The sequence below is a fragment of the Pleurodeles waltl genome, chromosome 7 (assembly GCF_031143425.1).
Source record: "Pleurodeles waltl isolate 20211129_DDA chromosome 7, aPleWal1.hap1.20221129, whole genome shotgun sequence".
NCBI lineage: Eukaryota > Metazoa > Chordata > Amphibia > Caudata > Salamandridae > Pleurodeles > Pleurodeles waltl.
In genome coordinates this window covers 1438393401-1438417923 of record NC_090446.1, presented here as the reverse complement: position 1 = coordinate 1438417923, position 24523 = coordinate 1438393401, and the positions used below count along the sequence as shown (strand labels likewise).

General features: G+C 47.9%; 1 protein-coding gene across 2 annotated transcripts in view; it reads left to right on the top strand.

Annotated features, from left to right (window-relative positions):
• LOC138246454 (putative methyltransferase DDB_G0268948) overlaps positions 1-24523 on the top strand; it is a 398361-nt gene that overhangs the window by 5443 nt on the left and 368395 nt on the right. The window contains exon 2 of one of the 2 annotated variants that reach the window (XM_069201071.1): positions 15300-15404. The exons of the other annotated variant lie outside the window; for it this stretch is intronic. The gene's annotated coding sequence lies outside the window, so the exon portion shown is untranslated. The remainder of the gene's footprint in view (positions 1-15299; positions 15405-24523) is intronic. 2 annotated transcript variants of the gene reach the window in all.

Below are 24523 nucleotides of genomic sequence, written 5' to 3'. Positions count from 1 at the left end.
CAGTGCAGGAATGATTCTAGATCCAACCGTAAGGGGAGGACAGAATGGTCACAACCCAACACTGGCACAAGCCGCATCAACCCAGTTTTTGATGCCTCAAAAGCAGATGCAGGGGGGAAACGCACATGCTCAGATGACGGGGAGTCAGATGGGCATGCCGGCAATGATGACCCATGGTGTGGGAATGAACATGCCTCAGAACATGGGGAATGGACAAAACCCAGATGCGATATCGCTACCCATTACTGTAGGTCCACCGGTACCTTTGTACAGTCAGCCTAACTTAGGAATGAGCGGTCAGGGATCAATGCTGCAGAGTGGGACAGAAAGGAGGTGCATAGAAAACACTCCAGGGATAACTCCGATAGCGGCTCAGCCAACTGGACCCGGATCCTTGATGGAGTTTAGTCCCATATGTGCTCAGTCAACAGTGGTGAGGTTGAGTCCCCCACTGGTGATACCGCTGTCATCGAATACTGAAAAGTTGCCGCAACCATCAATGGCAGTCGATGCGAATGCTACACTTATGGGGTTGAATGCGCAACAGCTGACACAGTGGTTCAACAGTCTGAGTTCCACACAAAGCTCAGCCAGTGGGAAGGGAGAAGAATATCTGAATAGGGTCAGGTTGAGCATGGAAGCACAAGAATTGGTGGAAGGGACTATGGGTGTGAATAGGTTAGAGTCCTACTCGGAAGAAGAGCTGAGGTATCTATGTCCCAGGATTACGAGAGAAGTGGACAAGGTACATAGAAGGTTGCAAGAAATAGCAGACAAAAACGGGGTGGAGATAGACAAGATGAAACACTTGAGCAGGAGCTACAGGTTGGATTTTGGGACCACAGATTTTGAACACATGAGGTCAGCAGGCATGAAGGCGCACCTTAGAGAATTGTTGCAGAGTGCACAAGTGTGGAGGTGCTTAGGCAAATGGGAAAGCAGATGGGTAAAGAGAAAGGAAAAGAGGAAAGACAGTGTCCCAGAGCTAAACGAAAAGAGACCACAGAGTAGTGATGCAGTAACAATGTTACCAATGAGGGAGACAGCAGGGGGAAAGTTAATACATGTACCATGGCACAGAAGCGACATTCAGTCTTTTACGGATGATTTTCCTAAACTGAGAGAGAAACCGATTGAATGGTATCAACAGACTGATAGGTTTGTGAAGCTTGCAAAATGTCTCTGGGAAGACCTGAACACTCTCTTTGAGATTGTGGTTCCGGCAGACTTGTGGGAGGATTGCAAAAGAGCTGTAGGTTGGCCGACAAGTGAACCAGAGAGAGACAGGGAGACGGGTGCACCATCACCTATGGTGATGAGCTTGTACTATAAGGTAATTGAGCATTTGAAGACGAAGGTGGCCGCGAAAAATGTGGATTGGCAGAAGATCGATCGAACTGCCCAAGATGCTAAAGAGTCGATTCATAGTTACTATGAGAGGTTGTTGAAGACGTTCAAGAACTACAGTGGCACGGAAACAATAGAGGCGAAGGACATGCTTCATTTTGTGTTTAGATTTGTGGAAGGGCTGAGACCAGAGATAAGTCAGATGATAAAGTCGCATTTGATTTGTTGGCAGTCGAAACCGATTGATGAGGTGTTGAATTATGCGAAATACTGTAGCGACGAAATTGAAGTGAAACAGAAAAGGTTGAAAGAGAAGGTGATAATGATGCAACTTAAAGCAGCTCAGACAGGTCTGCAAAGTTTGCAAGGGTTGCAAGGGTTCCAACAGCAGGTACCGCAACCGCAGCCGCAGTTGCAGGGAAACATGGCGTTTCAGCCACAGGCAAGAGGCAGAGGAGGTTTTGTGAATAATGGTCCGGATTTGAACACTGTTGTGAATGGTGTGCAGGCAATGAAGAAGGTGATGCCGTGTCACGTGTGCGGAATTGTCGGTCATTGGAAACACGAGTGCCCGATGGTGGTGCAGGAAGGTGCAGGTGTAGGTGTTGGTCAGCAAAACAATGATGTCAATGCATTTCAGACAATGAGGGGACCGAAAATGAGAGGTCCAAACCCAAATTTTCAGACCGTAAATCAGTTGCAGGGATTACAACCTATGCAGCCGCAGCAGATGCAGATGCCTCGTATGCAGGTGACGCAAATGCAGCCAATGCAACAGCAGTTACCCATGGTACCTAATCAGCAAATGCAAATACCTTTGGCACCAATGAGTCAGCAGCAAGTGATGGTTCCTCCACAGGTCTCGGGTCAGGTAATGAGTACAAATGGCACCGTACAACAGTTCCCACTACACAGTGAGAGTGGAATAAACAATGTATGGGAGAGTGATAGTTCAGGAGAGGAAGGAGATTGTGTGCTTGCAGCATCCTTGGAAGTTGATCAAAAGGGTCCGTACGTGGAGGGAAGAGTAATGGGTCATCGTGTCTCATTCTTGGTTGACACAGGAGCAACACGTTCAACTGTTAAGAGCATTGAAGTACCAAATTTGCCACTCTCAGGGAGGACAATTCAAGTGGTGGGAGTAGCAAACAGGCACCTGACGAACCCAATAACAGATCCGGTACCAGTCAGCATCGGTAACTATCAAGGGTTACATCAGTTTGTGGTATGTGACTCAAGCCCGATAGCACTGTTAGGGAGAGACTTGTTGTGCAAATTGGGTTGTTCGATTATGTGTTCGAACGAGGGAATAAAAATACAGACGAGCAGTGATGGGGAAGAAGAGGACAGTGTAGAGGGGGATGAGATGGAAACTGTCGATGAAGAGTATCCTCTGATTTGCCTTTTCCCGATGATAACTGAAGAAGATATTCCAGCTGAATTACGGGAAACAGTCGGAAAGGAAGTGTGGGATATGACGGGGAAAGAGGTGGGATTGATGAAGGGAGTGGAACCAGTGAAAGTGACTGTAAAGCCCAATGCAACTTTTCCCCAGACCCCACAATACCATATGGCACAAGACACCCTCATGAAAGTTGCCCAACTTATTGACGAATTTGTAAAGCAGGGAGTACTGAAAGAAGTGTTGAGCAGTCCATGTAATTCACCAATCATGGGACTAATAAAGCCGAGTGGAAAGGTCCGAATTGTGCAGGACTTGAGGAAAATAAATGACATCATAGTCAAGTGTTGCCCTGTCGTACCAAATCCAGCTGTGATAATGTTTCAAGTCCCTTGCGACGCCGAGTGGTTCTCAGTCATCGACTTGTCACAAGCATTCTTTTCGGTACCTCTTCATGAGGACAGCCAATTCCTCTTTTGTTTCAAATTCTTAGACAGAGTGTACAGTTGGTGTCGAATTCCTCAAGGGTTTTCTGAGTCACCGTCAATCTTCAATCAAATTCTAAAGAAAGATTTGGAAGCATTAGAATTGCCATTCGAGTCAACCCTAGTACAGTACATTGATGACTTACTGATTGCATCAAAGACAGAAAGTGGCTGCACAGCCGGTACCATTGCTCTGTTGAACCATTTGGGAAGGAATGGACACAAGGTGTCTCCTTCCAAATTGCAGTTCTGTCAGAGGAAAGTGAAATACTTGGGTCACCAGATAGAGAAAGGGTCACGGAGAATAATGAATGAAAGAATAACAAGTGTACTTCAAATGAGTCCACCAAAGACAAGGAGGGAGGTGAGGAAGTTTTTGGGAATGGTGGGCTACTGTCGCCAGTGGATTCCCAACTTTTCAACTCTAGCAAAGCCTTTACTGAAATTGACCCAGAAGGATGCATTGGATGAAATTGAGCTGAAAGGAGATGAGATGGATGCTTTTGTTGAATTGAAAGAATGCATGTGCAGGGCTCCAGCTTTAGGTATGCCTGACTACACAAAGCCTTTCACATTGTTTTGTCATGAACGTGATGCATGTTCTTTATCTGTCTTGACTCAAGCCCATGGTGGCATAAACAGACCAGTAGCGTATTTTTCAGCTACTTTGGATCCGGTCGCAGCAGCACTTCCAGGGTGTTTGCGCGCCGTAGCAGCAGTTGGTATCAGCCTCACTCAGAGTGAAGGAATAGTGATGGGACACCCAGTAACAGTCATGGTCCCTCACTCAGTTGAGATACTTTTGACCCGCTCCCGAACGCAACACATGACTGGAGCAAGACTCACAAGGTATGAAACAATAATTCTGGGCTCACCGAATGTGCAGCTGAAAAGGTGCACTACGTTGAATCCAGCAACCTTGCTCCCTGGAGAAAATGCTGAAATTGAGAACGCTGAAGACGTCGAGCATGACTGCCTTCAGGTGACTGAATTTTGCACAAAACCTCGACCTGACATTAAGGATACTAAGCTTGATGAAAATGACCAAATTGTTTTCGTTGATGGTTCATGTCTAAGAGATGGGATGGGAATTTTGAAAGCAGGATATGCTGTATGTACTGTAACAGGTGTCTTGGAAGCGGGGTGGCTTCAAGGAGTCTATTCTGCACAAGTAGCAGAACTTGTAGCCCTTACAAGAGCATGTCAACTGTCTGCATTGATGAAAGTCACCATTTACACTGATAGTCAGTACGGGTTTGGGATTGTGCATGACTTTGGACAACTATGGTCACAGAGAGGTTTCCTGACTTCTTCAGGATCCCCAGTGAAAAATGGGGAAAGGATAAGGGAATTGTTACACGCCATTCAAATGCCAGCCGAAGTTGCAGTGGTAAAGTGTAGTGCTCATACGAAAGGACAAGACTATGGGGGTCATTCTGACCCCGGCGGTCTTAGACCGCCGGGGCCAGGGTCGGCGGGAGCACCGCCGACAGACCGGCGGTGCCCCGCAGGGCATTCTGACCGCGGCGGTAAAGCCGCGGTCAGACCGGCAACACTGGCGGTCTCCCGCCAGTGTACCGCCACCCCTTTGAATCCTCCAAGGCGGCACAGCTCGCTGCGCCGCCGAGGGGATTCCGACCCCCCCTACCGCTATCCAGTTCCCGGCGGTCCGCCCGCCGGGAACCGGATGGCGGTAGGGGGGGTCGTGGGGCCCCTGGGGGCCCCTGCAGTGCCCATGCCACTGGCATGGGCACTGCAGGGGCCCCCGTAAGAGGGCCCCTACGAGTATTTCACTGTCTGCTTGGCAAACAGTGAAATACGCGACGGGTGCAACAGCACCCGTCGCACCTTCCCACTCCGCCGGCTCGATTACGAGCCGGCTTCATCGTGGGAAGGACGGTTTCCCCTGGGCTGGCGGGCGGCCTTTTGGAGGCCGCCCGCCAGCCCAGGGGAAACCTCAAAATATCCACCGCGGTCTTCCGACCGCGGTACGGTATTTTGGCGGCTCCCGCCGGGCGCGCGGTGACCGCGCCCGGCGGGAGTTAGAATGACCCCCTATGTCTCCTTGGGAAATGCATATGCGGATCAAGTCGCAAGATTTTGTGCCTTGAACTGTATATTACTCAGGGATGAATGGAATTCGATAAGTGAACCAGAACTCGAACCAGCTGAAGCATTTGCCTTGAAGGTTGTAGATACAATAGATGAATTAAAAGCATTACAGAATAACGCCAGGGAAGATGAAAGAGATTCCTGGATTAAATCACAATGTATAAAGAGACCAGATGAGTTATGGGTTTCAAATGAGGGAAAATTTGTTTTGCCAAATAGTCTCTTATCACAGCTTGCGCGGTTCTATCATGGGCAAGCTCACCTAGGGAGAGATGCCATGATAAGATTGTTCAAAACTGATTGGTTTAACCCCAGATTTCGTCAAGCTGCAGAAGCCGTTTGCCATCGATGTGTCACTTGCCAGCAAATGAACCCAGGAAAGGGAACAGTTGTGAACGCGAGCCACATTGGCAGAGCCAGTGGCCCGTTTAGTCGAATGCAGATGGACTTCATTGAGATGCCTGTGCATGGAGGTCTGAAGTATGTGTTGGTGATTGTGTGCATTTTTAGTCACTGGATTGAGGCATACCCCACACGTAGAAATGACAGTCTTACAGTTGCAAAGCCATTGTTGAGGGAGTTAATACCACGTTTCGGATTCCCGATCTCTTTAGAATCAGATAGGGGAAGTCACTTCAATAACGAGGTGATAAAGTTACTTTGCGAAGCGCTGAACATTGAGCAAAAGCTACATTGTAGCTATCGCCCTGAAGCATCAGGACTGGTGGAGCAGATGAATGGTACACTGAAATCAAGAATGGCGAAAATATGTGCATCGACAAATTTGAAATGGCCTGACGCATTGCCCTTAGTGCTAATGTCAATGAGAAACACCCCTGATAGAAAGACTGGATTGTCTCCGCACGAAATTCTCATGGGCAGGGCTATGAGACTTCCTGCAGTTCCCGCAAACGCGCTTTTGAATATTACAGATGATATGGTGTTAGACTACTGCAAGGGTCTGGCTGACGTGGTTCGCTCTTTCTCTCACCAGGTGGAAGCAACCACCTTGCCACCGATCCAAGGTCCAGGACACGCTCTGAAAGCAGGTGACTGGGTAGGGGTAAAGAAGCACGTGAGGAAGTCGTGTCTGGAACCCCGTTGGAAAGGCCCTTTCCAAGTGATCCTGACGACAACTACCGCTGTGAAGTGTGCGGGAGTTCCCAACTGGATTCACGCCAGTCACACAAAGAAAGTGTTGTGTCCCACAGATGAGGAAGTTGAAGCGCTGAAACTGCCAGTGCCTGATAAAACAGTGCTGAGACAGAGCAAAACCGAACTGAAAGCGAACAGGCAGGAATGGAAGAGAGAGAGATATTCTCTGAGGATGAAGAGGCCAACTCACTTGGGGGAGACCAAGGAGAAAGTTCAGACAGCGACGAAGCAGCTGAAGGTGACAAAGAGCCTGAAGCAGCTGAGGGTAGCAAAGAGCCTGAAGCAGCTGAAGGTGACAAAGAACCTGAAGCAGCTGAAAGTGATAAAGAGCCTGAAGAAAGTAACGGTGACGAAGGGCTCGAAAAAGGTGAAAAAGCAGGAGAGCCTGATAAGAGGAGGGCTTTCCCAGAAGCAGACGATACAGAAAAAGAAAAAGAGAACGTGATTGATTCCCCAGAAGGAGGGGACAAGGCCGAACAGAACGAAAAGGTTCAAGCTTCCTCAGAAAAGATCGCAGGTCCATCAAATGGACATGGTGCAAAGAGGAGACTAAGTATATCACCAACAAAACAAAGGACTGAAGAAAGTTTGAACGACGGAGAAAGGCCAAAAGTGAAAGAGAAAAGAAAAGAAGTAACTGTTGTGGTACCATCCCCGAGTGAAGAAAAAGACTTGACAAAAGTGGAAAGTACCAGCGAAGCAGAATCGAAAAGAGAAGCAAAATTGAAAAGGAAAAGGATACCGAACAGAAGATATTCCGGTCCTGAATGGGCATATGTAGTTCATGACGATTGGACTGACGAGTTTGTATCTCTTAGCCTCGAGAACGAAGAAGAAGAGATACCAATAGAAAAGAAAAGTTTTATGGACTCTGTCGATTGAAAGGGTAATAAATGATATTGCTTGCTATAATATAACGTGATACAAACAACCAGCTGAGACATTGCTAAACCGGATGAGACTTTTGCTGAACTGATAAAAGACTGAGTTATTGCCGAATTGAGACAAATGCTGCTAACTGATAAGTGACTGGCCTCCTGAAGAAGACGGTGTGAACATTGCGCTCGTTCATCTTTGTAACTGAATTGCTAAATAGTTTCTTTATAGGTGCTTCTAGCTTTCTGATTCTATACAGATCATGATGCAAAACAGTAGAAAGAAATATTGTAAATATGTGTGTATAGGCTTGATAATTGCATGTGTACTAATAATAATGGCAATAGTGCTTGCAATGCATGGAAAGGGTGAGAATGAGAAAATTGATGCTTCTACCTTTGCTCCTGTTACTGTCACTGAACTAACTGCATTGAAAAGACTAGAATTAGATGAGAGACACTTGCATGATAAGAAAGAGCTTTCATATAATGTTTTCTATCGCTTGCTAACAGAATATGTTGAGACTATGGATGCGAAAGATTGTTATGTATGTACACAGATACCGACATCAGTAAAGGAAGGGGTGACTTATCACCACATGCCTCTTACATACGGGATTACATGTAGTATAGTAATGTCCAGATTTTATGGTCAAACTAACATACAGTATTTTTACTCAAATTATGATGTTACCTTTGCATATGTTCCTATAATAGCGCAGCTAAACCAGATTGCTAAAGATTGGGATGCTAAAATAATGAGGGAATTTTTCGAGCCAATGCAACCTTTTGAAACGGCTCACGCTCATAGGGAAAACCTTACCTGCTCGCTCTCTGCAGTAGAAATAAGCTTTTTAGATCGCACAGATGATAGAAGAGCACAAATGAAGGCGAAATTAGAAAAAGAGCTACATAAGAGGACTTCAGTAGACAATTATGATTTTGCCGCAATAAAGACACAAGGGAGAATAGCTTTAGATGCTTGGCATGTAGGGAAATTTTGTATATATCGAGGTGAATCTTATTATGACAACATTTTCGTAGGAGCGAGTGAGTGTAAACATACGTTTATCTTTAAGGCCAAATGGACATTCATGATGAACGGACTTGACCCTGTCATTCCAGGTGTATATTACATTTGTGGGTATAATGCCTATTATCGTCTTCCAAAGGGATGGTGGGGGAGATGTTATTTGGGTATAGTGTTCCCAAAGGTTTATCAACTGGATGACCTATCGATGATTCAAAAGACATCTGGATCCCATCGTATCCAGAAAAGAGAGACCGCAGCTGCTGTGGTGGGAGATATATTTGGAGCCATGATTCCTTCATTAGGAGTTGTGTTGAATTCCATCAAAATAAGAAAATTGTCTACCATAGTGGATAACATGTTGACAAAGTTTTCAGGTGCTATAATCCTGATAGATGCTGAACTTGCAGCGGAAAGAGCTATGACTCTTCAAAATAGGCTTGCTTTAGACATTCTTTTAGCAAAGGATGGCGGCGTTTGCAAAATGCTTGGTGCACGACACTGTTGTACGTATATTCCAGACAATAGTGTGAAGATTAAAACTATGCTTGCTAATCTAACAAAAGAGAGTGCAGATTTGAAGGAACTGAAAGAACTAGGAGTGTGGGAGAAGGTTGGAAAAGGACTTGCTTCAGTGGGAAATTGGATTGGGGGCATTTGGAATGGAATCTTGCTAAAAATAATACAGGGAATTCTAATAGTTCTGATTTGCATATTTGGAATTTGGGGAATAAAAAGAGGAATAATAATGATTATGGAAAGAATTAAAAGACGGAAGGAAGAGAAAATAATGAAAAGAATGGCAGAAGAATACAAAGCAAAAACTAGGGGAATTAAAAGGAAAAGAGAACTGACAGAATTTTAATGGAATAAAATTTGTGGGCATGATTTGGTGTGATGACAAGTAGTCATCAGAGGAGGGATTGATGAAGCAGAAATGAAGGTTTTACATTTATTGACGCATAAACGTAGTGTGAAATAATCATGTGTGACTTTAACCAAACTAATAAAGATTGTACGGGGACAAAATGTGCCCTCAGAGTAGTTTGCCAACATTTATAAGCGTGCTTTATATAACGTGGTGTATTAGAATTGCACTAATCCGACATAATCATAAACGTGTGCTACGATTTGCTTGCTCGAAATGTTTTAGCTTAGCATAACTTTAGCGGAGGCTTTGGCCTAGTTGCCTGGTCTCACGGTTTAGATGCTCGTATTTTTCCAATGTGCTATTAAACGTGTATTTTTGCTTGAAGCTGTACTTTTCCACTGAGATCGTTCACATGCTTATCTTAAGGTTTCGTGCCAGCCTGGCATATTTCTCTCCTTACTCCAAGGTCAATCTGCAGGTGCGGACAATGGAAGCTCTGAAAGTGAGTTAATTGGTATAAAATGTTGCAACTTGCGTACTCGTCTCCAAGGATAATGTATGCTTAAGTAAAAGCTTGAGAACTGTTGTTTTTGATTGAACAATTTGAAGCTAACCTATGAACCCTCCAATGGAAGACCCTACTGGATTTGAACTGTTGTCTATAAAACCCAGGTGCACGAGAGGAAAGCAGCCATTATTGGACATCCCGCCATTTTGTAGACTTTGCAGCTATTATGGCCCACTTTGCTGCGACGCCATTTTGAAAGAGACTTTGATGCTTTCTCTAATCGAGAGAAAGAGACTTTAAATGATTCTTGCCCTAGAGACTTTAACTTTGATCCCTTGCATGAAGTAGTAGTTTTACCTTGCCGCCGTGAGGCAATTGCCCTGTCCAACCCTGCCCCTTTGCCCCGTCCCATGCTGATCGAAACGGTACCCATGCTGATCGAGAAACGGTACCTGTGAGACGAAGACTTCCTTGTATGCTGATCGTAATTGGTAAATATGAAAGGAAATTGTACAATTGCATTGTGTTTCTTTTAGGTAACCAACTGCTGATTTTGATAAGACCCCTAGCTAGGAGTTTTCTAAATTAATGTTGCTAAATTGTTTTTGCATGAAGTCCCACATGCCAATGCTAATTTGTGGTTAGATGAGGATTCCTTTTGTTGCACGATGCAATTTGAGACCTTGTTATGCTGACTAAATGTATGCAATTAGTTCATTACAGATTATCGTATTAGTGATTTGCATCGCTATTATCGAATGCCTTGTTATTCAAATGCTACATAGATTGCATCTGTTTCGCCGCTATGGACAGCTATTAATGTTCATTTATGTTTATCATTTGGTGTTGAGACACATCTATATTGTGCTAGCTTTGTTAATATAGGGAAATAAATTCACTAACTCTGAACAAACTGGTGTGGTTATTCCTGACTGAAAGGTCAGGGTTCGCCGAAATGTATTCTGGATTAATTGTTAAGTGTTATGTTGATCAGGGTATTGCTTATGTTCGTTATTGATTATTGATTTAATGAAATTGACCGATATAGAGTACGGAGAGTCCCACTTAGCCAAAAGATTCATCGGCCTAAAGAGCGTCCAAATACAGGTAAATTATTAATACGGAACGCTCTATCAACCCCCATGGGAAGAAACACACAGATGTGCACTACCTTATCACAAGCAGCCATTTAGTTCCAGCTGCTCGGTGTTCCTTCTCTTCTTGCCTCCCCGCCAGGGTAGGACGACATCTCCCATCACGCCATTCACCGCCAGCCCCCCAGACTGTAGCTTTCATTAGATTACTAAGAATAGTTCTTTTTATAAACATTTTAGGGCTTCGCTAGGGCCCGTGAGGCATTGTATTCCACTGGCATTTTCCCAGTGGGCTGGAGCCCACGGAGGCCAGTTTTCAAAGACCATGGCCATTTCTGGTGCCTCTGTCACCTCTCCCAGGTCCATGAGGTTGATTGCTGTAGACAAGGAAGGTAGCAAGAAAGCTGGAGATGGAGAAGAGGAAAGAAAAGAGAAAGAGATGCAGATGGTTGGAAAGAGAGAGACTGCACACGGATACACATGGGCAGGGGCTGGTTTGAGAATGTTGCCAGGTCTGCCTTAGGTTCCCAGCCCAGTCCTGTGCTTCATGAGCCTTCATGACAGAAATCCTTAATACCATGCTGAACTGTTTGCCACTGACAAATGTGTGTTGAATTATTACAAATCGCCTTTGCTGACACCTTTTATGTGTTAACTTCATAACATATGTTATGCAAAAATCTTTATATTCCACAGAAAAAACTCATCACAAATAGAAGAGCAGATCATTTTCCATGGCAGTCTATGTAATTACTAAACACTCCTTTACAAAGCTTTTAAAAAGCTGAGATCATGAAAATAGGAATCAGGATATTTACTTTTCATAAAATTGTAAAATATCTTATTTCACTACTTAATTCTGTACAATACTAATGCACTCCAGTGCATAATATCATCAACCTCTGTTTTACAAAAGATTAATCTGCAAGGTCGCAAATCTGTTTCTTCCTCATCACTACACACACAGTCCCTTGATTGAACACATTTCTAGGGAATGCTGTTCCATTAGACTCTTTTGATTGAGAGATGAATGATGAGCAACAAAAGGTTCTGAACTATTTTCAGGCCACCTTTCACCCTCCCTCTGCACAGAGCTGTGGGTCGAGCTACAGGTGTATTAAATCAAGGATCCTAAAGGCTAGACGGCATACAATTTCAATTAGGGGTTGTACGACGGAACACCGACTTCCAAAACAACTAGTGCCTTAACAACGAGGTCGGAACACCGACCTCGTTCTTACTACTAATGATTTTACCACGAATGCCTTAACAACGATATTTCATTGTAAAGGCATTCCTGATAAAAGCATTACTAATAGGCACCATTCACCCTACATCCCTCACCCCACCCCCCCCAACCCCACCCCAAAACCTAAAACTCCCTGACCCCCCACCCCCTCCCCAAAACCAAAAACGCCCCACCTCCCAACCCTGCCCCAAAACCTAAAACCCCCTAACCCCCCCACCCCCTCCCCAAAACCAAAAATGCCCCACCCCCCCCAACCCCGCCCCAAAACCTAAAACCCCCTGAACCCCCACACCCTCCCCAAAACCAAAAACGCCCCACGCCCCACCCCCAACCCCACCCCAAAACCTAAAACCCCCTGACCCCCACCCCCTCCCCAAAACCAAAAACGCCCCACCCCCCAACCTCACTCCAAAACCTAAAACCCCCTAACCCCCACCCCCTCCCCAAAACCAAAAACGCCCCACCCCCCAACCCCACCCCAAAACCTAAAACCCCCTGACCCCCACACCCTCCCCAAAACCAAAAACGCCCCACCCCCCAACCCCACACCAAAACCTAAAACCCCCTGACCCCCCACCCCCTCCCAAAACCAAAAACGCCCCACCCCCCAACCCCACCCCAAAACCTAAAACCCCCTGACCCCCCACCCCCTCCCCAAAACCAAAAACGCCCCACCCCCCCAAACCCCACCCCAAAACCTAAAACTCCCTGACCCCCCAACCCCTCCCCCAAACCTAAAACTCCCACTTACCCTAGTCGACCCCTTGTCACCTGCGTCATCCTCCTTCGCCAACTCCCTTCTTTGTACCTTAACCACGCATGTTCGTTGTTCAGAACATACGTAGTTAAGGCGGCACAAAATAACGGAGTCGTGGTTAAAAAAAGCGTTGTTGCGCTTTCGTTAACCACGACTTTCGTAAATAAAACGTAATAAAGGATGTTTCCCTCATTTAGGTTGCATTTGGTGGCATCTTGTTCTGGGTTTGCTGGTAGGCTACCAGGACTCTGGAGATGGCTTCCTGGCCAGTTGTTTCCTCTACCAGCCTCGTCCCTTACCCTCCCACTGGCCCTTGCCCTCTGTGCCTGTGCCCCTGGTGCAGTGTGCCCCCTTCCACTGATACCAGGTCGGTTATTGTCTTGGGTTTGCACGGTTGACTCTTGCCCCTGTCCAGTGGGGATCACTGTTGTTTGATGTGACCTTGGGACACAGGTGTGGGAAGGTGGGCTCTGCTGTACATTGGCTGCCACAGTGTAGGTGGTTTCAGTTGTGGGCAGGGTGAGGCTGCTGGTGGTGGACCACTCATGCCTGGTGGGCCAGGTTCGTCATCCATATAGAGACTTATAGGGGGCTCCTCCCCTATTGGACCTGCTTCCAGGCTGGGCTTTCTGTCACTGCGCTCCTCTGCTGTGTGGCAGTACTTGAGAGACCTGTGGAATGAGAGGTATGGTGTCAGATGATGGTATTGTAGCAGTGACACACATGGTTGTATGCCATCATTGACTGGATTTGCAGGGCAGTAATGGCATTGACAGTTAGCAGTCCACTGCTTATGTTTCCATCAGTGGAATGTTACAATGGATCTATTTTGGAGGATAGTTAATGTTTGCCATGCTACTGTCATTGCAAAGTACTGATGTGCATTTCTTATACTTATTGGTGATGGGGAGCAACATCGTTTAACATGCAATTGCAGAGATGTGATGTGGATGTAGCAGTCATGCAAGGGTAGGGAGTGTTGCATTATGGTAGATGTGGTAATTGCTGCAGTGTGAGGTATCCATGCACTACATGGCCTGTGAGGGAATGGTGTCAGTAGGGTGCTGTGGCATGCAAGGGTGGGTACTGGGTCCATGGTGGGTTTGCACACGTTAGGGTAGTGTGAGGGGGTGAGAGGGTATTGGGGTATATGCTGTGAACAGGGACATGTTTGCAGAGGAGTACAGTAGCCTTACCAGTGTCCATTCCAGTAGGTATTCCCGTCAGCCCTTCTGGATATAGAATGGCCAGGACCTTCTCCTCCCAAGGTGACATTTCTGGGGGGGAAGGGGCAGTGGGGGCCTACCACCTGTCATCATAATGGCAATTTGGTGCTTGGAAGCCATGTCCTGTACCTTCCCCCTAAGGTCATTCCACCTCTTCCTAATGTCCTCCCCTGTGCGTTGATGGTTCCCCACTGCATTCACCCTGATGATTATCTTCCGCCATAGGTCGTTCTTCCAGGCTATGGATGTCTGCTGGGCCTGTTCTCCAAACAGTTGAGGCTCCACTCTGAGGATTTCTTCAACCATTACCCTCAGCTCCTCTTCTGTGAACCATGGGTTTTTTGGTGGTGCCATGGTGGTTGTGTTGTGTGTGGGGGTGTTTGAAGTGAAGGGATTCTGGGTGTGCTGTTTCTTGATGTGAGTTTGTGTGTGTGCTCTCTGGTGTTTGTGTGCAGTGGTGTGTTGTATGATGCGTATTCAGTGTGATGGTGCCTGTGGTATATAGGTGCAGTGCCTCCTTTAAGTGTGCTCTTGCCTTGCTCTGTCAGAGTTTCTGGTTGCAAAGGGTTCCGGGTATGTGTGGGGGTGTGTTCTGTAGTGCTGTGGACAGGTGTGTGTATGTGTCTCAAGTGCTGGGTAAATGGTACTGTTTAATGTGGTGCAGTGTTCTGGTGGTGGTGCCTTTTTTCCTTGTGGTGGTTCCGACCGGCAATGTGTTACTGACATGTTGGGCCTGCGGTGATGATTTGTGAATCGTTATTTGGCAGGTGGGATATTCTTGGTGTAGCGATGCCGCCGCCTCCTTCCCCCGATCGTTTAGGCCGACAGTGTAATTTTTGGGGTGTATTTTTAGCAGTGTTGTGTGGGTGACTCGTAATACGGTGGTCTTCATTCCACCATCATGGGCAGTCTTTTGGCAGCCGCTTGCACAGCGGTCTTTAGTGATGACTGCCAAACTCAGAATGACCAACTCAGTCAAAAAGGTCACCTGGAACTCTTCATCATTAATCTTCTCATAGATCTCTGACACAAACATGCACACATATGAAGCATGTTGTGTGTAGCAACTGCTCCTTTAGAATTCTTACGAAAGAAAATTCTTTCAGCATCTTTTCCCAATACCACAGATCCTGTCTGTGCCTGCACATGTTCGCTGCCCTTCTTCAGTCGGGTTTTATTGCTTTGCAGGAAGGAGAGCTCTTTGAGCACGAAAGAGCTGCCTTTCCTTGAGTTACTTTCCACTCACCAGTGAAGCAACTGCTGGGCAAGCAGGAAGACCTACCCATTGCAACTGTAAGTTACGTTTTTTCTCTTTGTTTCATTCTATAGAATATCTAAGCACCTTTCGCCTGCTAAGGTTGGCAAAGTAAGCGCCATGCTTCGTCTCTGCAGAAGCCATCTGGGTGTTGTTGGAGTGTGTCTTTTAAAAGCAATATTAACATGAAAAGCTTGCAATATATTCTGTAATGAAGCTGTAAAGAAAATGTGTTAACATACAAAATAATGCACATGTTTGAAATGTGAACACGGGGAGTGGCTACCAATGTAAACGAAGACTAATGAAAATTATTAGTAATGAATTAATTATGTACTAATTTTTTGAATTTTGTTAGAAATGGGGTCTTTGGTTGACAGTCAGGTTACCCCCTGTTCAAGCAAGGACTCTCACTCTAGTCAGGATAAAAGAAAATCACCCTCAGCTAACCACTGCTTACCCCCTTGGTAGCTTGGCAGAGCAGTAGGCTTAACTTCAGAGTGCTAGGTGTAAAGTATTTGTACCAACACACACAGTAACTTAATGAAAACACTACAAAATGACACAACACCAGTTTAGAAAAATAGGAAATATTTATCTAAACAAAACAAGACCAAAACGACAAAAATCCAACATACACAAGTCAAGTTATGAATTTTTAAGGATTCAACTAAAAAAAATAGCGCTTAGAAACAAAAATGCTTCGATGAGATGTTAACACGGCGTCGTGATGGAGTCGTTCCCAACAAGCCGACACCAGCGGCGCTGGACACGGAGTCGTGGAGACCCCCAAGTGAAGTACCTTTGGTGAAGAGTGAAAACAAGCTGATGCGCGAAGTCGGGGATCGCGGCGTCTGTGCGAAATGTTGAATCCACGCACTTTGAGCGGCGTCGGTCACGACGTGGTGCAGCAACTTCCACGGAGTCGTGGACTTCAGCGGGGCTGCAGTGGCGTCAGGCCTGCGAAGAGCGTCGCGTTCCAGCGAAGGTTACGGCGTCGGGTGCATGCGGCGTCACCGGATTCAGCAGCGGCGTCGGTCCGGAGTGGTCCGAAGTCGATTTACTTGGATTTCCACCAGATTTCCTTTCAAGGGCCCAGGGACTGGATAGGGCACCACTTGTCAGAGCAGGAGTCTCTCCAGAGACTCCAGGTGTTGGCAGAGAGAAGTCTTTGCTTTCCCTGAGACTTCAAACAACAGGAGGCAAGCTCTAAATCAAGCCCTTGGATATTTCTTCACAAGATGGAAGGCACACAAAGTCCAGTCTTTGCCCTCTTACTCTGGCAGAAGCAGCACTGCAGGAAAGCTCCACAAAGCACAGTCGCAGGCAGGGCAGCACTTCTTCCTCAGCTATCAGCTCTTCTCCAGGCAGAGCTTCCTCTTGGTTCCAAAAGTGTTTCTAAAGTCTGTAGATTTGGGTGTCCTTCTTATACCCATTTTAGTCTTTGAAGTCACCTTTCTTCAAAGGGGACTCACACCTACTTGTGAAATCCTGCTTTGCCCAGGCAAGGCCTCAGACACACACCAGGGGGTTGGAGTCTGCATTGTCAGAGGCAGGTACAGTCCTTTCAGAGGAGAGTGACCACTCCAACCCTCCCTCCTAGCAGAGATGGCTAATCAGGAAATGCAGGTTACACCACAGCTCCCTTTGTGCCACTGTCTAGTGTGAGGTGAAAAACAACCTAACTGTCAAACTGACCCAGACAGGGAATCCACAAACAAGGCAGAGTCACAGAATGGTTTAAGCATGAAAATGCTCACTTTCTAAAAGTGGCATTTTCAAACGCACAATCTCAAAATCAACTTTACTAAAAGATGTATTTTTAAATTGTAAGTTCAGGGACCCCAAACTCCACATGTCCATCTACTCTCTAGGGGAATCTACGCTTTAATCATATTTAAAGGTAGCCCCCATATTATCCTATGAGAGAGACAGGCCTTGCAACAGTGAAAAACAAAGTTGGCAGTATTTCACTGTCAGGACATATAAACCACATTACTATATGTACTACCTTATCCTTACACTGCACCCTGCCCTTGGGGCTAACTAGGGCCTACCTTAGGGGTGCCTTACATGTAAGAAAAGGGAAGGTTTAGGCCTGGCAAGTGGGTACACTTGCCAAGTCGAATTTACAGTGGCAGGTCTGAGACATGATTACAGGGTTACTTGTGTGGGTGGCACAACCAGTGCTGCAGGCCCACTAGTAACATTTGATTTACAGGCCCTGGGCACCTCTAGTGCACTTTACTAGGGACTTAACAGTAAAACAAATATGCCAATCATGGAGAACCAATTACGTACACATTTTAAACAGGAGCACTTGCACTTTAGCACTGGTTAGCAGCGGTAAAGTGCCCAGAGTAACAAAAACAGTAAAATCAGAGTCCAGCACACATCAACAACCTGGGGAACAGAGGCAAAAAGTTAAGGGAAACCACGCCAAGGATGAAAAGTCTAACACGTGTCCCCTCCAGCTAAAAGTGGGGAGCAACTACCCAACCTCATGGGAGTTCTCATCACTAAGGCGGAAGAACCTGGACAGACCATCAGCATTGGCGTGCTCTGTACCAGGACGGTGTTCCACCGTAAAGACCATCCCCTGTGGGGAAATGGACCACCTCAACAGTTTTGGATTCTCATCCCTCATCTGCATTAACTATCTGAGGGGCCTGTGGTCGGTCTGAACTCGGAAGTGAGTCCCGAACAAGTAGGGTCTTGTAGGAAAGTACCATCTTGCCTGGCATGTTACCACCATATTTCACTGTATATATGTTGTTTTAGTGTATGTGTCACTGGGACCCTGCCAGCCAGGGCCCCAGTGCTCATAAGTGTGCCCTGTATGTGTTCCCTGTGTGATGACTAACTGTCTCACTGAGGCTCTTCTAACCAGAACCTCAGTGGTTATGCTCTCTCTGCTTTCTAAATTGTCACTAACAGGCTAGTGACCAATTTCACCAATTCACATTGGCATACTGGAACACCCTTATAATTCCCTAGTATATGGTACTGAGGTACCCAGGGTATTGGGGTTCCAGGAGAGCCCTATGGGCTGCACCATTTCTTTTGCAACCCATAGGGAGCTCTGACAATTCTTACACAGGCCTGCCACTGCAGCCTGAGTGAAATAATGCCCACTTTATTTCACAGCCATTTTACACTGCACATAAGTCACCTATATGTCTCACCTTCACCTGGTGAAGGCTGGGTGCAAAGTTACTTAGTGTGTGGGCACCCTGGCACTAGCCAAGGTGCCCCCACATTGTTCAGGGCAAATTCCCTGGACTTTGTGAGTGCGGGGACACCATTACACGCGTGCACTATACATAGGTCACTACCTATGTATAGCGTTACAATGGTAACTCCGAACATGGCCATTTAACATGTCTAAGATCATGGAATTCATGATCCCCCGAGTCTCTAGCACAGACCCGGGTACTGCCAAACTACCTTTCACGGGGTTTCACTGCAGCTGCTGCTGCTGCCAACCCCTCAGACAGGTTTCTGCCCTCCTAGGGTCCAAACAGGCCTGGCCCAGGAAGGCAGACAAAGGACTCCCTCAGAGAGAGGGTGTTAAACCCTCTCCCTTTGGAAAGAGGTGTCAGGGCTGGGGAGGAGTAGCCTCCCCCAGCCTCTGGAAATGCTTTGATGGGCACAGATGGTACCCATCTCTGCATAAGCCAGTCTACACCAGTTCAGGGATCCCCCGGCCCTGCTCTGGCACGAAACTGGACAAAGGAAAGGGGAGTGACCACTCCCCTGACCTGCACCTCCCAGGGGAGGTGCCCAGAGCTCCTCCAGCGTGCCCCAGACCTCTGCCATCTTGGATTCAGAGGTGTGCTGGCGCACTGGACTGCTCTGAGTGGCCAGGGCCAGCTGGTGACGTCAGAGACTCCTTCTGATAGGCTCTTACCTGTGTTACTAGCCTATCCTCCTTCCTAAGTAGCCAAACCTCTTTTTCTGGCTATTTTGGGTCTCTGCTTTGGGGAATTCTTCGGATACCAAATGCAAGAGCTCACCAGAGTTCCTCTGCACTTTTCTGTTCACCTTCTGCCAAAGGATCGACCGCTGACTGCTCAGGACGCCTGCAAAACCGCAACAAAATAGCTAAGACGACTACTGAAACCTTGTATCGCTGATCCTGCCGCTTTCCCGCCTGTTTCCTGGTGGTGCATGCTCTGGGGGTAGCCTGCCTCCTTCTTGCACCAGGAGCTCTGAAGAAATCTCCCGTGGGTCGACGGAATCTTCCCCCTGCAACCGCAGGCAATAAAAGACTGCATCACCGGTCCTCTGGGTCCCCTCTCAGCACGACGAGCGTGGTCCCTGGAACTCAGCAACTCTGTCTAAGTGACTTTTCAGTCCAAGTTTGGTAGAGGTAAGTCCTTGCCTCCCCACGCTAGACTGCATTAATGGGTACCGCGTGATTTGCAGCTGCTCCGGCTCCTGTGCACTCTTCTTGGATTTCCTTCATGCACAGCCAAGCCTCGGTCCCCGACACTCTAACCTGCAGTGCACAACCTTCTGAGTTGTCCTCCAGCGTCGTGGGACTCCCTTTTCTGACTTCGGGTGGACTCCGGTTCACTCCTCTTCTAAGTTCCTGTTCCAGTACTTCTGCGGGTGCTGCCTGCTTCTGTGAGGGCTCCCTGACTTGCTGGGTGCCCCCTCTGTCTCCTCATCCAAGTGGCGACATCCTGGTCCCTCCTGGGCCACAGCGGCACCCAAAAACCCTAACCGCAACCCTTGCAGCTATCAAGGCTTGTTTGCAGTCTTTCTGCATGGTAACACCTCTGCAAGCTTCTTCACAACGTTGTACATCCATCCTCCAAAGGGGAAGTTTCTAGCCCTCTTCGTTCTTGCAGAATCCACAGCTTCTACCATCTGGTGGCAGCTTCTTTGCACCCTCAGCTGGCATTTCCTGGGCATCTGCCCACTCTCGACATTGTCGCGACTCTTGGACTTGGTCCCCTTGTTTCACAGGTACTCAGGTCCGGAAATCCACTGTTGTTGCATTGCTGGTGTTGGTCTTCCTTGCAGAATTCCCCTATCACGACTTCTGTGCTCTCTGGGGAACATAGGTGCACTTTACACATACTTTTCAGGGTCTTGGGGTGGGCTATTTTTCTAACCCTTACTGTTTTCTTACAGTCCCAGCGACCCGCTACAAGCTCACATAGGTTTGGGGTCCATTCGTGGTTCGCATTCCACTTTTGGAGTATATGGTTTGTGTTGCCCCTATACCTATGTGCTCCTATTGCAATCTACTGTAACTTTACATTGCTTGCATTACTTCCTTTTGCTATTACTGCATATTTTTGGTATTGTGTACATATATCTTGTGTATATTTGGCATCCTCATACTGAGGGTACTCACTGAGATACTTTTGGCATATCGTCATAAAAATAAAGTACCTTTATTTTTAGTATATCTGTGTATTGTGTTTTCTTATGATATTGTGCATATGACACCAGTGGTATAGTAGGAGCTTTGCATGTCTCCTAGTTCAGCCTAAGCTGCTCTGCTATAGCTACCTTCTATCAAGCCTAAGCTGCTAGAAACGCCTCTTCTACACTAATAAGCGATAACTGGACCTGGTACAGAGTGTAAGTACCCCTTGGTACCCACTACAAGCCAGGCCAGCCTCCTACAGGTCTTAGCTTCTTCAGTGCCCAAACCACTGCAAACGCTTCGCGTTCTATGGCACTCCACCTACGTTCCCTGGGTAGTAACCTCCTGCTAATGAAGGCTACGGGTTGATCTAGACCCTCTTCATTAAGCTGTGAGAGTACTGCTCCAATACCATGCTCTGAGGTGTCTGTTTGCACAACAAACTCCTTGGAGTAGTCAGGTGCCTTTAGCACAGGTGCTGTGCACATGGCAGCCTTCAGGGCATCAAAAGCGTTCTGGCAAGCCTCTGTCCAGATCACTTTCTTGGGTTGCTTCTTAGAAGTCAACTCAGTTAAGAGGGTAACAATGGTACCATATCCCTTAACAAACATCCTGTAATATCCTGTGAGACCTAAAAAGGCTCTCACTTCAGTCTGGGTCTTGGGAGGCTCCCAAGCCAGAATCGTGTCAATCTTAGGTTGTAGGGGTGCCACCTGGCCACTCCTCACCTGGTGTCCTAAGTACACCACAGAACCCTGCCCTATTTGGCACTTGCTCGCCTTAATAGTGAGGCCTGCCTTCTGCAGGGCCTCTAACACTCTCCAGAGGTGTTGCAGGTGTTCCTCCCATGTGGAACTAAACACAGCAATGTCATCCAGGTTGTCGGCACTGAACTCATCCAGTCCTGCCAACACCTGGTTGACCAACCTCTGAAAGAAGGCAGGGGCATTCTTCATCCCAAAGGGCATCACGTTGAAGTGGAAGTGCCCATCTGGGGTAGAGAATGCTGCCCTCTCCTTTGCCCCCTCAGTTAAGGCAATCTGCCAGTACCCAGATGTTAAATCAAACGTACTGAGGTATTTGGCAGCTCCTAACCGATCAATGAGCTCATCAGCTCGGGGATGGGGTGTGCGTCAGTCTTGCTGACCGCATTGAGACCCCGGTAGTCCACACGGAACCTAAGTTCTGGAGTGCCACCAGGAGCAGCAGCCTTTGGGACCAGTACCACTGGGCTGGCCCAAGGACTGCTGGAGTGCTCAATAACCCCTAGGGTTAACATTTTGGAGACTTCCTCCTTAATGCAAGCCCTGACCCTGTCAGTCACCCTGTAAACCTTATGTTTAACAGGTGTACTGTCCCCAGTGTCCACATCATGTGTGCACAGGTGTGTGACTCCTGGGATCAGGGAAAACAGCGAGGCGAGCTGTCCCAACACGTGCGACAGTCCCTCTGCTGTTCCTCAGTCAGCGAGGGGGAGAGGATCACTCCCTCCACAGACCCATTTTTCTCTCCTGCAGACAGGAGGTCAGGAAGAGGCTCACTCTCTTCCTCCACCCCGTCATCTGTCGCTAGGAGCATGGATAGCTCAGTTCGCTCAAAGTGTGGTTTGAGGCGGTTGACATGTAGGACCCGCAAAGGGTTCCTGGGGGATTGCAAGTCTATCAGATAGGTGACCTCGCTCTTTCTTTCCACCACCTCAAAAGGCCCAGTCCACTTATCTTGGAGAGCCCTAGGCTCCACTCGTGCCATGACCCACACTTTTTGTCCAGGCTGAAACTCAACCAGAGTGGCATTCTGGTCGTACCACCGTTTCATATCCTCCTGGCTTGCTTCCAGGTTTTCCTGAGCAAGACTCCTGAAGCAGGCAGTCTGGTTTCTTAGTGCCAGCATGTAGCTAAATACATCCTGGGGTGGTTTACTAGGAGCTTTCTCCAAAGCCTCCTTCACCAGACTGAGCGGTCCCCTCACAGGGTGGCCATAGATGAGCTCAAAGGGGCTAAAGCCAAGTCCCTTGTGAGGCACCTCCCTGTAAGCGAACAGAAGGCATGGCAAGAGGACGTCCCACTTACGCCTCAAGGGCTCTGACAGGCCCTGAATCATGCCTTCCAAGGTGCGGTTGAATCTCTCAACCAGACCATTACTTTGGGGCTGTTAAGGTGTGGTGAACTTGTACGTTACCCCACACACCTTCCACAGAGACTTCATATAAGTGGATATGAAGTTTGTACCTCTATCGGATACCACTTCCTTGGGGAACCCATTGCGGGTAAAAACTCCCATCAAGGCACGTCCCACCACGGGGGCAGTGACCGTCCTTAGAGGAATGGCTTCTGGGTACCGAGTGGCATGGTCCACCAAGACCAGGATGAACCTGTTGCCCGTGGCTGTCTTGGGATCCAGAGGCCCCACAATGTCAATTCCTACCCTATCAAAGGGAGTACTGACTACAGGTAAAGGTTGGAGGGGAGCTTTGCATTTCCCCCCACTCTTGCCACTTGCCTGACAAGTCTGACAAGAGCTACAATAAGCAGCTGACTGCTTGTGCATCAAGGGCCAGTAAAAGTGGGAGACAAGCCTCTTATAGGTCTTGTCCTGCCCTAGATGTCCTGCCAAAGGCACATCATGAGCCAAACCCAGTAGGAAGGCCCTGAAGCACTGGGGTACCACCAGCATACGAGCTGACCCAGGCTCAGGAACCTTAGGCTCACTATACAGGAGGCCATCCTCCCAATATATCAGGTGAGTACCTGGCGCCTCACCAGCCGCCTGGGCTGCAGCCTGCTGCCGCAGCCCCTCAAGAGTAGGGCACTCCTTCTGCGCTGTGCAGAATGCTTCCCTGGTGGGTCCCCCTTCCTGCTACCACTGTGACAGCTCAGGGACCTCCCCCAGTTCAGCCACCTGCTCCCCTGTAGGTCTCGGGGCATCACCCTCAGGCTTAGCCTCCTCCCAGACCGTGGGAACCTCGGGCCGGTTTCCCTCGCCCCCTGCCCTTCCTCTTCTTGGCGGTCCCCTGGGCCACTGTTTCAGGCTCCAGGGGCTCTTGACTACCCTGATTGGCTGCCATAGACCGGGTGGATACGCATACCCACCCAGGCAGACCCAACATCTCCAAGTGAGACCCTGTGTTTCACCTCCTTCCAAGGGGAATCCTCCAGGTCGTTACCTAGCAAACAATCAACAGGCCTGGTTGGACTCACAGCTACTTTCCAGGAACCTGAGCCCCCCCCCCATTCAAAGGGAACCTGCGCCACTCTGCAGAGGCACTCAGAGTTGTCTGCCGCAACTACTTGGTGAAGTACCCGGGGATCAATCTGCTCTTCAGACACCAGGTGACTCCTCACTGTAGTCACACTGGCTCCTGTGTCTCTCAGAGCCTCCACCCTTTGTCCGTTGATGGTCACCAATTGCCTGTACTTCTTAGTGTTATCAGGCACTAGGTTTCTCTGGACCATCTCACTGTCCCCCAGTGAGACAACGGTCATTTCTGCTGGTTCCCACCCACCTGAAACCAACTCCTCCCCAAGCGCTACACTGGCCAATCCCTGGGAAGGTGCACCAGTGGGTGCCGGTGTACTTTTGAGGCATTTGGGGTCCCCCCTCACATGACCCACCTGGTCACATGCATAGCACTTACGTGGGGGACCACCTGCCACTGGTTTCCCTTTGGACAACCATGGCTTCTTTTCACTGGGTGGTTGGGAATCCTTACCCTGGGAATCAGTTTGGGGCCCTTTAGAGAATTCCCCCTGTTTGCCCTTACCCCCCCCTTTTTTT